The following is a 16,547-nucleotide window of genomic DNA, read 5'->3' as shown; positions in this document are numbered from 1 at the left end:
AAATTGGCCAATAAAAACCACAGGTTTTATGGCGAAAATGGAACACATATTCAAAAATTTCATCAGTAAGGCACTTAAAAATTGGCATAAAAATCATAAAAAAATACAGCACAATTTTACACTCACTAAATAGTTAAAAAATACATATATGCCTTAATGTATATGGCACTTCACCTTGAAAAAGACCTGAAGTTTGCTTGTGGTGGTTGTCATTGGAAGGGTTGCAGCTTGTTAGTTATTCTGTAATGGTGGAGGAAGGAGGGTTATCTGAAATTGGAAGGAAAATTTAAACCATCAGAGGTAAATGATAGATGTTTGAGGTTTGTGCAGAATGCAGTGCATGTACCCCTAAGCGGCAGGGTTCTGCATTTACTTACTGTTTCTCCATTGAAATCCTACACAAACAAACAAATTTGCATCATGCCCAAATCGTTCCCTTTGTTGCATTGAAACAAATTCACATTTTGAACCTAAGCATATTGCAAATCTGATTACACTAACATCTGCCCAATCTTGGTTTTTGATGGTTGAGAACACAGGTCTTATACCCAGACCAACAGGGTCCAGACTTCTATTCTCACTTCTGTGCTGTATGATCTGGGACACAATATGGAAGATCTAAGTGTCAGACTCCTCATCTGTAAAATGGAGCTAATATTCTTTCTAGCAAATAATTGTTTTGTATGGATTAAATGCTAAATGCATGGAGACGATTCTGCACTGGCTAAGAGTTCAAAAAACTTACTTACCTAAATTATCTTTGATAAATGAGGAAATGCCTTGATAAAAATATTTTGTGAACTGAAAGGCCATGTATACTTGGAATAATTTGTTTCTGTACTAAGTTGAACAATGTATGTGGATTGCCAACATTTGGTCATTTTTCTTCATCAAACATAGTGATTTCATGAGTCCATCCTAATATTTCTGGTGTGTTTTGCTAATACAATACTTACCTATAAGTGATGACAACTTTAGAATTATATAACATTAGCTGAAAATTAAAGAAGTGAAAAATGTGTTTAATATGATATGTAGAACAAACCAGTAACTTTAATTCATGGTTCAGTCAACTAAATCTGGATTACATAAACCACTTTCAAAACTCACATTCTGATCTTGCATTTGAACTTCTTCCAGTACTAAGGCGTTGAGAATATGGATTAACATGGAAATTTTCTCCATAAAGGACAGTGTGAAGTGTTCTATTGAAAAATGTACAAGAAGGTAAATTAAAGATTAATGGTAGTTTTCCTCCCTTTGGAGAAATTGAATTGGCTGCAAACAAAGACTCAGTGAGGCCTTTGGCACAAAGTGATCTTGGAAACCTGGGAGGCATATTGTTAGTTGGGACTTTTGAGGTTTGAATACAGATGTTGTTTCATATTTTATTGTCGTTTTTCACCCTCTTCGGTTAATCAGTTTTTTTAAAGCTTAGTCAATTAAATTATTCAGCATTTTATGGATAGAAGCCCAATTTGTGTAGCTCCAGTGAGCTGCATTCGGTGTAGCGTTATGGAAATCTGAATATGGTAGAAACATTTTTAGCCTCAACCAGAAAATTGTCCAGGAACATTGATCCTCAATTTTGTATTTTGATTAATAGCAGAGGAGCTGGGTCAGATTGTTAACATTGTTTGCTGTCTTTATTTTTCCTCCTTGCAATAAAATACCTGAGCGATGGAAAAGAAGGAATTAGCATACTTCAAAGACACCAAAACAAGAACAAATTTCAGTGGGTTCCCAAAGCTTACCGTGCTTTCTAAAAGGAAGTATTCAAACTGTTATTCTTATAAACTAGATAGAGTCTGCTATTATACCATTGACTTTTAAATGACAGTATTATTTACAAAGCAGATATTTAATCCTTGTGCTATTTTGTGGTATATTTAAAGAGAAAGTTTATTTATAAGAACTATAAAGCTGATAAAATACTATATTAACACTATTGTGATATTAATTTTAATAGTCATACGCAGATAGTTATATGTTACGGCTGGTGAAAGTAGTTCAGAAGACATACCCATTATAATAAAGCCCCTGAAGCCATCATTTTGAAATTATAAAAGTAGAAAATTGTTGTGAAACATTTAAAAAGTGTTAAAAATTTTTTTAATTAAGATTGAAAAAATTAAAAATTGAAACAAATGTCTAACAATGTTAAACTACACTTTATAGATTGCTAGGCTGCATTCATTTTAAGGTGTTTGATAATGACCCATGGCTTTCTGATAAGTTTTATTGTAAGCAAGTTTGTTATGCACGAAAATTAATCAGAATTAAATCAATATGTTGAGCTAACAGATTTTAACTCCAAGAGAGGTCATATTCTTTGCATCTGTCAATTCCCTGAAACAGGACAACTATATTTCGAATAGACAGCAATCCAAACCAAACCTCAATACTTTTGTTTTCAGGCAAAAACTAACCAAGCAAACAAAAACACAAACGTGTAAAACACATAAAGTTCTTAATGCTTACACTTATGAAAAAAATATGATAGTTTAGATTTTATTTAACAGTATAAATGGCCATAAAATTTTTCAGTGAATAAAATTATAGTTGAAATCCTAAGCATCTACTTGATTCTTCTGAGTAGATTACAATGGGGGCAGGTGGGGGAGAAAGAGAGAAAGAATGAATGGGGGAAGCAAGGAAAAGAAACCACTCTAAGCTTCTTGCGGGTATTGGGGAACCGTCTCTGTGATGAGTGACAGAGGGTACCAATTTTCACACCTTCCTTCTCCTAGGGAAATGGAAAACTGTTTTGCTGCCGTTTCCCAAGGTAACCCAAAGGGAAATTTCAGGCTCACTGGTATATTTCTGGTGGCAGATAGTTGCCCCAAGGGCACTCTGAATTATCTTCTATTGTGTTACATAAGATGCAGGACCTTTAGGGTGCTGGGCAGGATGAGAAATGACTCCCTGGCGTTGTGACATAGATACTAGAGAGAAAGTAGGGACAAGGATCCATTTCTACTGCCATTCTGAGACCTTGTATTAATAATATATCTTCTGAACAGCAGGATAGTATACTTCTGTACATCTGGCATTTATTGAGTATATAGTGAAACTGAGATTAAGTTCTTGTGAATCTATTATAATTTAATAATGTATAATATAACATAATGTATTTTATATATGTTAATATAACATAAAGACTATATATATATATATATATATATGTATATATATATATATATATATATATAGGCACTCAACAGAAAGAGAACGTGAAAAGAAGGCACTATTCCTTGGTAAAGAAGGAATTCTCATTTCAATTTTGAAAGTGACAAATATTATTCCTGCTATACAGATGATAAAACTGAATTTCAGGATAATTTGTTTTGTTATTTTTTATTTATTTTCATCACAATTTTCCTTAAGCTAGGTAATTTGCTCAGACAAGGAAACTTCCTCTGAGAGCATTATGAAACAAGTGTGTCTGAGCAAAACGTGTACCATTCCTCATCTATGAACTTAAAGTACCCAGAAAATATTTCGAGTCCCAAATCATAAAAAAGCAAAGGTTAGAACATGTCAGTATCACATTAATTTCATAGCACCCAATTTCCTATAAAGCTCAATCTTTATTCATTGTTCTAAAACCTTAATTCTCACTGAAAAAAATTCAATGCTTTTGAGACAAATAACTTCACGTTCCTGGAAATGAAGGGATTATACTTATACCTACATGATAATTTTGTGCAGAATCGTATGTCCACCAATATATATAGACACTAAAAATTAAAATGGACACAAATTCAGATAGCAAAGCATATTTAATTCTTTAAGAGCACAAAACCACTATTTGGCCTTTAGCTGGTGGTGATTGAGTTATAACAACTGCTTCAATTAACACAAAAGAAAATCTAATTAATTCACTTGAATGCATGGACAACAGGATGAGATTCATCTGCTTTTGATCCCTAGCAACTCACAAGTTACTAATATAGAAATAATTTATACATATCCTGAAAGGAAAACTTTAAAGGCTCTGAGGAAACCAAGAACAGATTTTTACTAAGATTCTGTTTGATAAATTATTCACTAGAGTAATATCAGTACAAACCCAACAGAGGATTGCAGAGTTCATTTCCAACATCTGGGTCTAAAATACATGTACACACATACCCAATCATTTGCAAACATAAAGCAGACCATGTCAAATACTTGGCCAAATGAAACAAATTTGGAGAATAAAAGAGAGAATGAGAGAAAAAGGAAAGTGTGGATTTAAAAGTTGTTGGCGATGCGTAAGTTGACTAGCCTGAATTACAAGTACGGTGAAAAACTACACCGTGTGACTGTCTTCGTCATTACTGAACGATCTTTTTGCTCAAGAAAGGAGTGGCTTTTGCAAACATTTTTGTTTCTTCTGAGGCTTACTACAAATATAGTGATTCCAGTAGTTCCGGTCTTCTGCTAGAGCCCACGACCTTATACAGGAGCACGTCAATGCCATCCGTTTGCTACATATGCCTATTTTCTCCCCCAACAAATGCCTCAGTACAGAATGGTAGTAGCTAGATAGCAAACGTTACCCTGGTCCCCGGAGAACCAAACAACTGATGTGATAGTTTTAGGACGGACACCTCTGACCTTTTTCTATAATATATGAAGAACCAGAAGTCAGAGAAAGCAAAACTCCTGTACTCTATGAATTACTAATCTTTTGTGTTCAGCTCTCCAACTGATTGTCTATCAAGCATAACATCAGCTTCAGCTGTAAAACTGGATGTCATTTCCTTCTGAATCCTTATCTCATTCTTCACCTTACCTCACCCACCTATCTCTATGTGCAAAAGTCCAAGGTGACTTCCAGAGACCTAAAGTCTTCAAATGCCAACTCAAGATTTTTTTAACTTAATTATCCATCCAAGAAAAAGGAAAATCAAACTTACTTCATATAATTTTCAATCTACTTTTCTCTTCCGGTTTTTTTTTTCCTTTTCTTTTTTTTCTTTCTCTTTAGGCCATATGATTTAAATATTTTTCCTTAAAAAAAAAATAGCCTAATGTCAAAATCTCCCCAGTTTGCAAACTGCCCAAAAGGAAAACAAAATAGAACTACCTAAAACTTTTTTAGCTCTATATCTTTTCCAACTTGTTTCTATTCATCATCACAGAGCTAGTAAAGTTTGTGAGTATATATGAGAGAATCAGCATAAATTGAACCCTAGCGTAATTCTATTTTGTTTCTATTCAGCAAACTTTCCTTCAGTACGTACTTTATGCAAGCATATTGCCAAGATATAGGGATGATTCTTGCTCCTCAGGATTTCAGAAGCTAATGTGAGAAAGTGGCACATGAAATAGAACCTCAAAACAAAATGTCACATACTTTATTTGAAATTTTCAGAAAATGTCTGTATGTCTGTGGATTCCGATAGTAAGAAATATTGATCTTTGTGGTTCTTCCTGTTGAATAACATGTTACAGAAGACAGACACACTCCCCAGGTTCATAGACACTTACAATCTTAATTTTCTAGGAAATGTGAAAAGTCTGAAAATGCCTTTTGTTATCAATATTATTGATCTTCCAATAAACTGATTTAACTGAATTCAGTGGTAATGCATTAAAGTTGATACATTTCTGTACTTTAAAACTGAGTCATCAATGAACCTTTTTTTATTCTCTCATGAAGAACCTTCGTTATTCACTCAATAACCATGAAAATGGAGTGGTCTCACGGACAGGTGTGACTTGTTTGTTTTTATATTATTCTAGATGCCTTCTCAATATGATCCACTCTAATAACATTGACTTCTTTCCTAAGTTCCACATTACATGATTGAGATGAAAGCAGACATATGCTTATTTCCCTAAACATGAACTATCACTTGTATCGATTCATAGTTATTCAATGGTAATGCAGAATATCATGATATTTTAGAGCATCTAAAACACACATTTAGCTTTTTTTTTCCAGTAGGAAAGGTACAGAGGTCCAAGCAGAAAATATGGGTGAAATAAATTAAATGTATTGTGTACTGCATGTTATAAACATACTTAATATATTTATAATACTTAAATATTAAGCATATCTATAATAATTGTTTTAAATATACAAAATATAATGAAAATATATTATATATTTTACTACAAATATTTTAATATCTACCATCATGATTTTACAATTTAAAAATAGTACCAGAGTCAAATTTTTTACAGGATAACTTATATGCGATGCTAAACAACTTTCTAGTAAATCTTTTTTTTCTAGTATTTCCAACTTTATGATAAAAATGCATAAATATAAATCTGATAGAAAAATATGTTCACTTATGTAACACTGAGGTCTTCCCTAAAATTAAGTAAAATAATCAGAGTGATGGGTCACTATTTATTTTTTTTTAAATATTTTTTTATGTTTATTTATTTTTGAGAGAGACAGAGCATGAGTGGAGGAAGGGCAGGGAGAGGGAGATACAGAATCCGAAGCAGGCTCCAAGCTGTCAACACAGAGCCCGATGTGGGGCTTGAACTCACAAACTGTGAGATCATGACCTGAGCCGAAACTGGAGGCTCAACCGACTGAGCCACCCAGGCACCCCTGATGGGTCACTATTTAGAAAGCAACATTCCCATTCTAGTTTTTGTGAAATTATGCATACATAAATTTGTGACCATCTTCCTCTTAATATTTGACCACAACGGCCACATAACAATATCTAAAGGTTACTTTTTACATAAATGGATTTTAATAGATTTTCCAAACCAAAATAGTCTCTATGTGTCAGAGCTACAGTAAATTAATTACGCCTTGAAAGTAAGCAGCAGGAAGAAAATGACAAGTGTTTGCTGAATTTGATAGCTGTGCTTCCCTGAGCATGCTCAACCATGAATTAGAGTAAGAGAAAAATTAAATAAAATTGATAAGGGGTTCAGACAGAAAATATTGGAAAATATAGGAAAGAGATTACTATAGGATGATTGAAAATATGGTCAAGAAATGGAATTTGACTCCTCCTGTAACAGAAACAAGTAAATCCAATAGAGGAAAAAAAATCAAAACACGTTTATTTATATTTGAGAGAGAGAGAATACAAGCCGGGGGGAAGGGCAGAGAGAAAGGGGGATGGGCCGGAGGATATAAGGCGGGCTCTGCGTTGACAGCAGAGAGCCCTGTGTGATGCAAACCTTGAACTCACCAACCATGAGTTCATGACCAGAGCGAAGTCAGATGCTTAAATGACTGAGCCACCCAGGCGCCCCAAAACAGATTTCTTTCAATATGCAGGAGCCCAAGTTTAGAAAAGCAAGTCAAGAAGGAAAAAAAGAAACGAATGGGATAGCTAGTAATATCAAACGCAGAGACAAAAAATAACACCCAAATGTATGCCCCAAATCAAAACTTTTGCTCTATTTCCTCATCTATCTTATTTGTATTCCCTGAACTACCTCACCAATTTTGTTCAGGTATTCCCCAAGTGTTTTTCTGTCCTGTTTGGTCCAATAATTCCTGATGTATGTTCTTGTAGTAGGTCTTGAAAGCAAGAGAGGGCAATCCTGATCACGTAAGCCATGTGTAAAGATACCATGCACTGTCTTGTCACATTCCATAGCCTCAGCAAATCACGTACTAATTCCAAAGTCAATGAGTCAAAGAAGTGTACTTTACCCCAAGGTGGAGAGGGACAGGATGATAAATTGTTGAACAATAATAGAATGTATCACCTTAGGAATTATTGTTCCAGTTTTACAGATAATTGAACCAAGACTTGGAAAGATTAAGCAGTTTGGTTAATGTTTCACAATTAGAAAACAACAAAGCTAGGATTCAAGCACATTGCTCTCTGATTCCAGCACTTAGAGTCTTAATTATAGGGTAATTATGATACTCCGATCCTCTTTCGATTGTATGAATATAACACAAAAAAGAAACACACACACACACACACACACACACACCCATAGTCTCTAGTTTTTATTGAATAGTATTGTCTCATAATTCCAGCCAATGGTATTCAATGTTTCCAGCACCATCTGTGAACTGCTGCTTGTTTTGAAATAAATGTAAACTATAACCAACAGAAACTTACTATTATGGGGGCGCCTGGGTGGTTCAGTCACTTAAGCATCTGACTTCTGCTCAGGTTATGATCTAGCAGTCCATGAGTTCCAGCCCCATGTCGGGCTCTGTGCTGACAGCTTAGAGCCTGGAGCCTGCTTCGATTCAATGTGTGTGTCTCCCTCTCCCCCTTCCCTGCTCACACCCTGTATCTCTCTCTCCATAAAAAATAAATAAACATTAAAAAATTTTTAAAAAGAAACTTACTATTATGTGTCATTACTATTTTTTAATTCCCTAGAAGAGAATATTGCCCTAAACATTGTCAGCCTGAAATTACCAGTAGAGCCCTTAACGTACATATTTTTCGAGGAACCTGCCTTTTTGGATTTTGTGTCCTAAGACCACATAGAGACAAAATTTTCACATTTATTGAAAAGACATAGTATGCACAAGATAAAAATTGAGAATATAATTTAAAACAATTCAGTAACTGTATAAAAGGAGGAGTTAAAATTTACTATGTAATAATAGCACTTAGTTAATGAAAAACTGAAGGATAAAACAGACAACAGATAGCTTAAGGACAGCCACGAGCTCACATATTTATGTTGGTCTTAATGGTGCAGGAACAGTTCAATTAAACTTAATGGAAACAGCGCTGAAGTAGGTAACACAGATTTGGTCTCTGTTTTGTTGCTAACAAACTTGAGCAACCTGGGCTCAGTAACTCCCCTCTCCAAGTTGTAGAGTTAGATTATCTATATATTTTCTTCCGGTAGCAAATATTTTTGCACAAGGAATTCATCAGCGAAAAGCTAGGAATTGGGGGGAGGGGGAGGATATTGTTAAAATAACATTACCAACTAGAATTGAGTGTGATGGAGATAATACAAAGCAGTGAGACGCACGTATCTACCTCCTACCATATACTCGAGTTGAGTGAAAGATGTGCACACGCTAGCGGACGAAGGAGAAGGAGGGAGTTAGCACCACAATGTTATCTTTCCGGAAATGCAATCAGATTTTACAATAACCTCTTTAGGGACATGAAAGAATGTTAGGCATAAAGAATGAAAAGAATCAGAAGCCTGCATTAGATGCATGCTATGCGGTCAAGCGCTTAATTAAAGGACTTGCCAAGAATCTTTGAACCATGTATTTTTCCTATTTCAAAAATCACTTTAGGGTGTTTCCCTGGCTCTTACTTGTTGGTCTCTTTAGATAATGTCTCTTCTAGGCAAACGTATGTTTTGGATATCAAATGAAACCTTGACCCATATAAAGAAATTTAAATGACTTCTTACCTAGGTATACTTTATTCTACTTGGGCATTTAAAACAGTTAAACCAATGTTATTTTGGCTATTGGTCAACATTAACATTATACTCAAAAAGTGATGCCGATGATGGGGAGATCATCTCCATCATGAAACAAATCTTACCATTTTGACAAAATCTAATGTCAAAACAAAGGTTTTAAGTTAGCTTTAGTTAGTTTCCTCTCTTGACATACATATGCGTGTAAAATAACACGGCACTTTGTCTTTCACGGCTCTCATTTGCCACCTAATATTGAGGAAATTCCTTTTGTTCCCACAACATTTTAGGGTGATTTAATACACGGTCATGTAACTAAATTATTATACTGCGTGATACTGCTCGACAAGCAGTTTGTCTAAATGAAGATGGCCTAACATTAAAGGATATTTCTTTTCGGTTTATATTTGTTCATCAGTTTAAATGGGAAGCATCCTAAAGTTATAAAAAAAACAATTAAAAACTACTCTGCTGCCCTATAATCTGCGCATCTCTTTTGTTGGTTTGCCCAGTGATGTAATTTATCGTTTGAGGTATTTTTAAATTTTCATAATAAAATCTCCTTCTTCCACAAGTGCACATTTTTTATTCTTCCCCACATGCATAGCTTTTAGACCAAATTCAGTTGTCAGGGCCTGTTAATCAATATTATAAAAGTTTTATTTGAAGGTAAACATTTCTAAGAGTCTAGTTTGCTATTATCTGCTATTATACATTGTTCTAACTAACAGAAACTTTCAAAAGTACTAGAGTTTCCCCCCCACTTTGCTAGATGACATCCAATGATAATGGCCTTAACATGATGGGAAATTAATTGAGAAAGCATTTCTACCCTGCCATAATTTTATCATCCGTTCTATTGCTGCTATTAGCAGGAATCCATAACCCCATGGGTGTTTCAAGTGAATCTCTTTTAGCAGAGCTAACAGTCTGGAGGTCATACTGTTAGCTACTCCCATCAGCCGGGTGTCAAATCATTGTCAAAAAGAAATTACTGGTGTATTCATTTTTTTAGCTTCTAGCCTTGCGCTGTGGTATATGAGATGATTTGTAGAGAGCCATTGGGGAAAAAAAAAGAACACTGGTAGTCATTGAAGGCTTCTTTCACGTCAGCACTTAGTCGAGTCACTACAAATTAACTTGGATGTGCAAGACACTGCCTGCAATTGCATTCGCATTTTAGACAGGGTTAGAAAATCCTGAATTCTAATTCTTCTTGGACATAATTTCTTCCTAAATGAATGACACCACAGAGAAAATCAGTGCCACTTGCGATATGAAACATGATTGTTAAGAACCGGTACAGCGTTCCCTCATCATATTGAAAACATATAATTGCATCATTGCACAAACGGTAGGAAAGGAAGCTTACTGTATTAATGGCTCGTGTCCCCTGTTATCATTGGACTCTGTCCATAATGCGGTGGTTTCCACACGTGCATTTTAGATATGCTAAATATAATTTGGACACACATACACGCATGCGCACACACACACACACAATAAATAAAATTCAGAGGGGAAAGATAATTCTATAAAATCTATTTTTTGTATTCTGCTCCCCCTTCCGTTCCCATATAGAACAAGCACTTAATCTCCAATATATATTTACTATACCTGTTTTCACAACAAAGCACTTCAGACTGTCAAGATTTTTTGATATACTTGTATATCATAGATATACAACATAGTTAAATGTTCCCAGGCTTGGTGTTTGTGTAAATTACCTGCAGACGATAGTTGATGTTTTCCTAATAATATTTTTTCAATGAGTTGGTATAGGAAGGGCCACTGTCTATCTTGTCTCCACTGGTATTTAGGTAAATGGAAACAATAACTGAAATATGACATATGATAATGGTGTATCAGAGGACTTTATGAACATCCTAAATCAACTGATCTTGGGAAAATAAAATACTGCTCTGACAAGCCCAGACATACTAAGTGTATGGTTACAGTTTCTGAAATCTCTCACACATACCTTCATGGCCTTACAAGTTTATTATAAGATGGCTGTGCCAGACTGCAGTATCCTTCTTTCAAGTGGACTTTCTGAATCAATGGTAGTGTTGAACTCTACAAAGTATGACACATAGGCTAACATTTTTCTTATGAAGGCAAAGAGGGAAAATAAAAGTAACCAAAGTTTAATACTAAGGAATATATAGTAACACAGATATTACTTATTCCAGCTAAGAATTGGAGGCAATAATAGTCACAGTTAGAAAATATTCTCTAGAATTTAAAAATAAATGTAAACAATTGCATTTATACGCACTGAAAATAGTTTTCTAGAAAAGGCACATTGCCTTCTAAAGCACTGATAATTGTCTCTTAAGTTACGTATATCTGTCATTCATGAATTTGGCAAAAGTCATTTTGAACCTATTCATATTTCCATCAGTATGTCCTTCATGTCTCCTTCATTGCCCTCAATGTTTTCTGTCAAATATTAAATATATGATCATAAAAGGGAATTTGAAAACAAAGATGGCATACAGATAAGTAGTCAAAATGTGTTGCATTTTAAGCATTAGAGCAAAGTTAAATATGTGTCTAGACTTTTTCAAAGTGGAGTGTATGCTTTAAGTTTCAAATATAATATTTCCTATGTGATAAAATGGTTACTGGTTTTAATGAGAGCAACTTATTATAAAATTGTTGTTTCAACCACGGATAAATGAAAAGAAGTTTCCAAAGAAAATACCTTTTTAAAAAATGTTTTAAGTGATTAAAATATTTTAGTTATTTTCTGATTCATTTTGAAATCACTGACAACTAAAATCATATCTAAATTGTTAAATATATGCAATCACTGATAAGAAGAAATTTTTTCTCTGCGCTTTAATCATAATGATTTCAGGACTCAGTGTATGAAAAATTAAAAATTTGCCCAGAGAGCAGTATAATAATGAAAACTATGGTTAAGTGACAGAACATTGGGCTATTGTATTGCTGGACAGTAATATTTAGCGTAAGTGTGAAAAATGTGAATACTTTCCAAGAGATTTCAAATACGTTACAAGGAAGGATATTCCAGAGGTATAAAACTAAGAAACATATTCTTTTTTGTTTTACTTTTAGAAATCCAGGAGATATTTAATTTAGGCTAAATAAATATGTGTATTAATTTGGGGTCATTTGAAGTGCTTACATTCACCAAAATAATCACAAAAATTTGGCTTTAGAGACTAATAAATTCCAACTCATGTATTAATTCTAACTAGAAATGTGTGGTTTGGTCTCATCTTGATTTTTGTCATACTCTAAAACATTGCTTCCTATGTATTACTCAAAAGCCTTGGAAAATATTGACTCCAAAACAATATGAATGTAACATTATTTTTTGTGCATTTATAACTCCACACACATGCAGATTCTTATCTATCTAAAAGGAGCATAAACTCTGAGCACCTGGGTGGCTTAGTTGGTTGAGAGTCTGATCAAAGGATCAAGTCCCACATGGGGTTCTGTGCTGAGCATGGAGACTGCTTAAGATTCTCTCTCTCCCTCTGCCCCTCTCCTGTATGTGCTTTCTTTCTGTTGAAGAGAAGAAGAGAAGAGAAGAGAAGAGAAGAGAAGAGAAGAGAAGAGAAGAGAAGAGAAGAGAAAGGAAAGAGAAGGGAAGAGGAAGGGAAGGGAAGGGAAGGGAAGGGAAGGGAAGGGAAGGGAAGGAAAGGAAAGGAAAGGAAAGGAAAGGAAAGGAAAGGAAAGGAAAGGAAAGGAAAGGAAAGGGAGCATAAACTCTTACCTTTGAATTAATAACTTACTTTTTTGCTCTGACATTTAGTAGAAGAAAGCACTATTTAAGGAAAAAAATTACATGTTTTTAAATTTCTCTCTTTAAGATCAACTGATTTCTTTTTTAATTTTTTTTAAATTTTTAAATTTTATTTTTGATAGAGAATCTCAAGTAGGCTCTACACCCAGCACAGAGCTTGATCGGGGTGGGAGGCTCAATCTCATGACCCTGAGATCATGATCTAAGCCAAAATCAAGAATTGGTTGCTTTACTGACTAGGCCATCTAGTTGCCCCCTAATTTTAGTTTTTAAGTAATTTCTACACCCAACAAGGAACTCGAACTCACAACCCCGAGATCAAGAGTTGCACATTCCATCCACTGAGCCAGCCAGGAGCCCCAGATCCATTAATTCTCTTAAACTAGAATAAAACTATACATATGATTAAGGGCGCAAAATATTTTCCATATTTATTATGAATTTTTTAATATCTGCATTATTGTATTTAGTAGTGCAATCCTTAACTAAATATAATTGCATTTGTTTTTTTCTTAAGCAGTGCAAAAAATTCAGTAAATAAGAAACGTACAACTTCGACTCAACGCAAGACATCTTTCAGGAGCAAACTTTGCTCAGGAATAGTGTTAACGTACTATTTCCTGCAATGATTTCTTTACACAGAAGCTGAATTTTTGCTTTGAATTGCACATTATAAAATGCCTGTTGAAAAAAAATATTTGCATCATATTTATTAGATTTTTCATTTGTTCCTTTCTAACTGTGTTTTGCTCTGTCAACTGTTTGTTAGAAGATTTCCCTCGAGAGAAAATTGAGCTTCATATCCGTGCTCATAGATCACAGTGTGAGTACTAGCTTGCTGCACTCCACTTGGCAGGTAGGAATATCCTGAATAACACTGAAATATAATTGGCTTCAGCTCCTGGTGCTGTCCCCTGAAATTGCTTCATTCTTATATCACCTCACCTAAGCAGCAAAGACATACTTTAAATTCAGACAGCCTTAAATTGCGGTATTACAGCTTTTTTTTATAAGCCTCAAGAGTTACTAAGGTGACAAAAACTGCTTGTTTTTCGAAATATTCCATATATTTTACTGAGGTGTAGATGTGGAGGTAGTTACAGGAATTACAAAGCACCGACAGAACTAACTACATTTGGCCTTTGAATAATATCCGCTGGGTTTTGTGTTTATATCCTGTTTCTAACCCAATTGCCTGAGACTACTGCATTCAATATTAAAAGACAAACTGTTCTTTCTTCCCTATTAATTGAAGCAGCACTTATTGCTTATATTGTTAATATACTAAACATGTGTTTGAATATGGTCCTTGGCCAAATTTCATAGCCAGTGGTTTAAGAACACAGAGGATACACTCCAGACCTGATTAGCTCGTTTCCCAGGATAGTGGGGGGGGGGGGGGGGGGGGGGAAAGGGTGGTTGGAAGCAGCATCGGTAATTTTTCAGCTCATTAGGTGCATATTCATCTTAATGGGGCATCAAAGTTTAAAACTATAATGCATTCCCCTCATTTAATCCACCAGAGAATATGCACAGTAACCACATGAAAGCAGAAAGGATTTCAACACTTTGAAGCTGCACAAGCAGGTGTCATCTTTCCCTTCAGGCGGAATGGAAACGGAAACTTGATTAGTCTAATTCGGCCTCGGTAACCCCCTTTGCCGCTCCCTTGCCATCCGGAGCGGATGGAGAGCAGTGCATCACGGCAGATAAAACACAAACTGAATTGCTTTCAGCTACATTTGCAGAGAAAGGGGGTGGGAGGGAAAGAAAGATGACCGAAGTCATAGTCTTGCCAATAAACGCAGTTTTATTCATTCTCAGCACACACATTCATTAGCACCCCTTTTTATATAACATGTTCTGCTAGAGGCTGCCCAGTGAAGAGTATCAAAATTCAGGAAAACATCAAGAGAGGGCATAATAGTTCTCTTGCGTCCTGTCTGAACCCAGCCTTAAAGATTTTAAACAAATATAAAACTTTTCAACTTACTCTTCACAATCTAACTTAACTGGTCATTTACACTTTATCCGTTGTATACTTGTTTTCGTGCTCAGATAAAAATAATCTCTTGTATTAGTTTTGCTCTAGAGAGTGTAAGGCTTCTTATTGGTCCTCTCCAAGTAAACATATGAATATTAACTTGCAGTTAATGTCTGATTCAAATGAATGGTTGGAGTTCTTTCCACCTTCGTTCCAGGTAACACGGGAATCCTCCCACTTTAATTTTGGGGAGAAAAGGAACATGGAGGAAAGGAGGATAACTCTTTTTGGTAGAATATATTCCCTTTGTAACATTTTTAGTATTTCTTTCATTGTATTTTATGTAATTACTTACTTTAATCCAAAAGTAAGAGGATAATTTAGTGATGCATGATATGTTTCTAAATTATCTGAAGTATATCTTTGCAGTTAAAGTAAATTATTTGCATTTATGCGATTTGGCATGAAGATAATATCCCAGGAAACCCACAAAGTACATATGTTTTCACATGACACTGAAAAGTTATAAATGGGAGTGCTGTCCCCAAGGGCTTGAAGACGTAAGGCTGTTTTGCAAAAACTTCAAGACTCAGAGGCATATGGTAACATAAAATGGCTTATTAATAAGAAATGGCCAATCTATTAAAAAAAAAACACTTTGGAAGTAAAACATTTGGTCTCTACATCGTCGTTACGAGACTGTCAATGAGTGACTCAAGGGTGAGGTCCAGGCCACTTTTGCTGGCACGTAGTAGGTTCCAGTTAATAAATACAGAAACACAAAAACAGGGAAAGTTAATATGAAACTAATTCATACTAAATATTATCATGCTTATAATTGTAAATTAAATATTGACTGATGATGCAAACTTACCAGATTTTTATAATAAGTTCGTAATGATTTAAACACATTAGTTGGCTAAATTTCAGCTCAATAGCTCTACATTTTCTTGAAATGACTTGAGGCTAAGGAAACAGTCTGAAATGTGCCTCTTGAAATCACTTTGTCTGGATGAAACATTTGTCTTAAGAGCACATATTTCTCGTGGGCAATGCATACATGATAATGTGCAACGTATACATTTCGCTTGATAAAGTTCATTACTTTATATCTACATTATTTGTGTATACCCAAATATGGTAAATAGGCCCTAAAGTTAAAATGGCAGTGTGGTATGGTCAGCATACACAACAGATAGTCTGGCCCTTTATGCCTTATAGTTTTTCTTCTTTCCTTTATCTTCCCACGGCCTCAAAGCCTTAAATTACTCAGATTTGCATTTGATAGCCTGATTAAATCAGTTGAAATTCAGATATGAAATGATGACAGATTAATAATGTCATTAATCGTCCCAAAAGAAGACTATAAAAGATCTCCAGTTAACACGAGTTAAGAAATGATGCTTTTCTCTGGCGTGACTCAAGGTGTTTTTCTCAATCCACAAG

The sequence above is a fragment of the Acinonyx jubatus genome, chromosome C1, assembly GCF_027475565.1.
Source record: "Acinonyx jubatus isolate Ajub_Pintada_27869175 chromosome C1, VMU_Ajub_asm_v1.0, whole genome shotgun sequence".
NCBI lineage: Eukaryota > Metazoa > Chordata > Mammalia > Carnivora > Felidae > Acinonyx > Acinonyx jubatus.
This window is presented reverse-complemented; position numbering follows the sequence as displayed.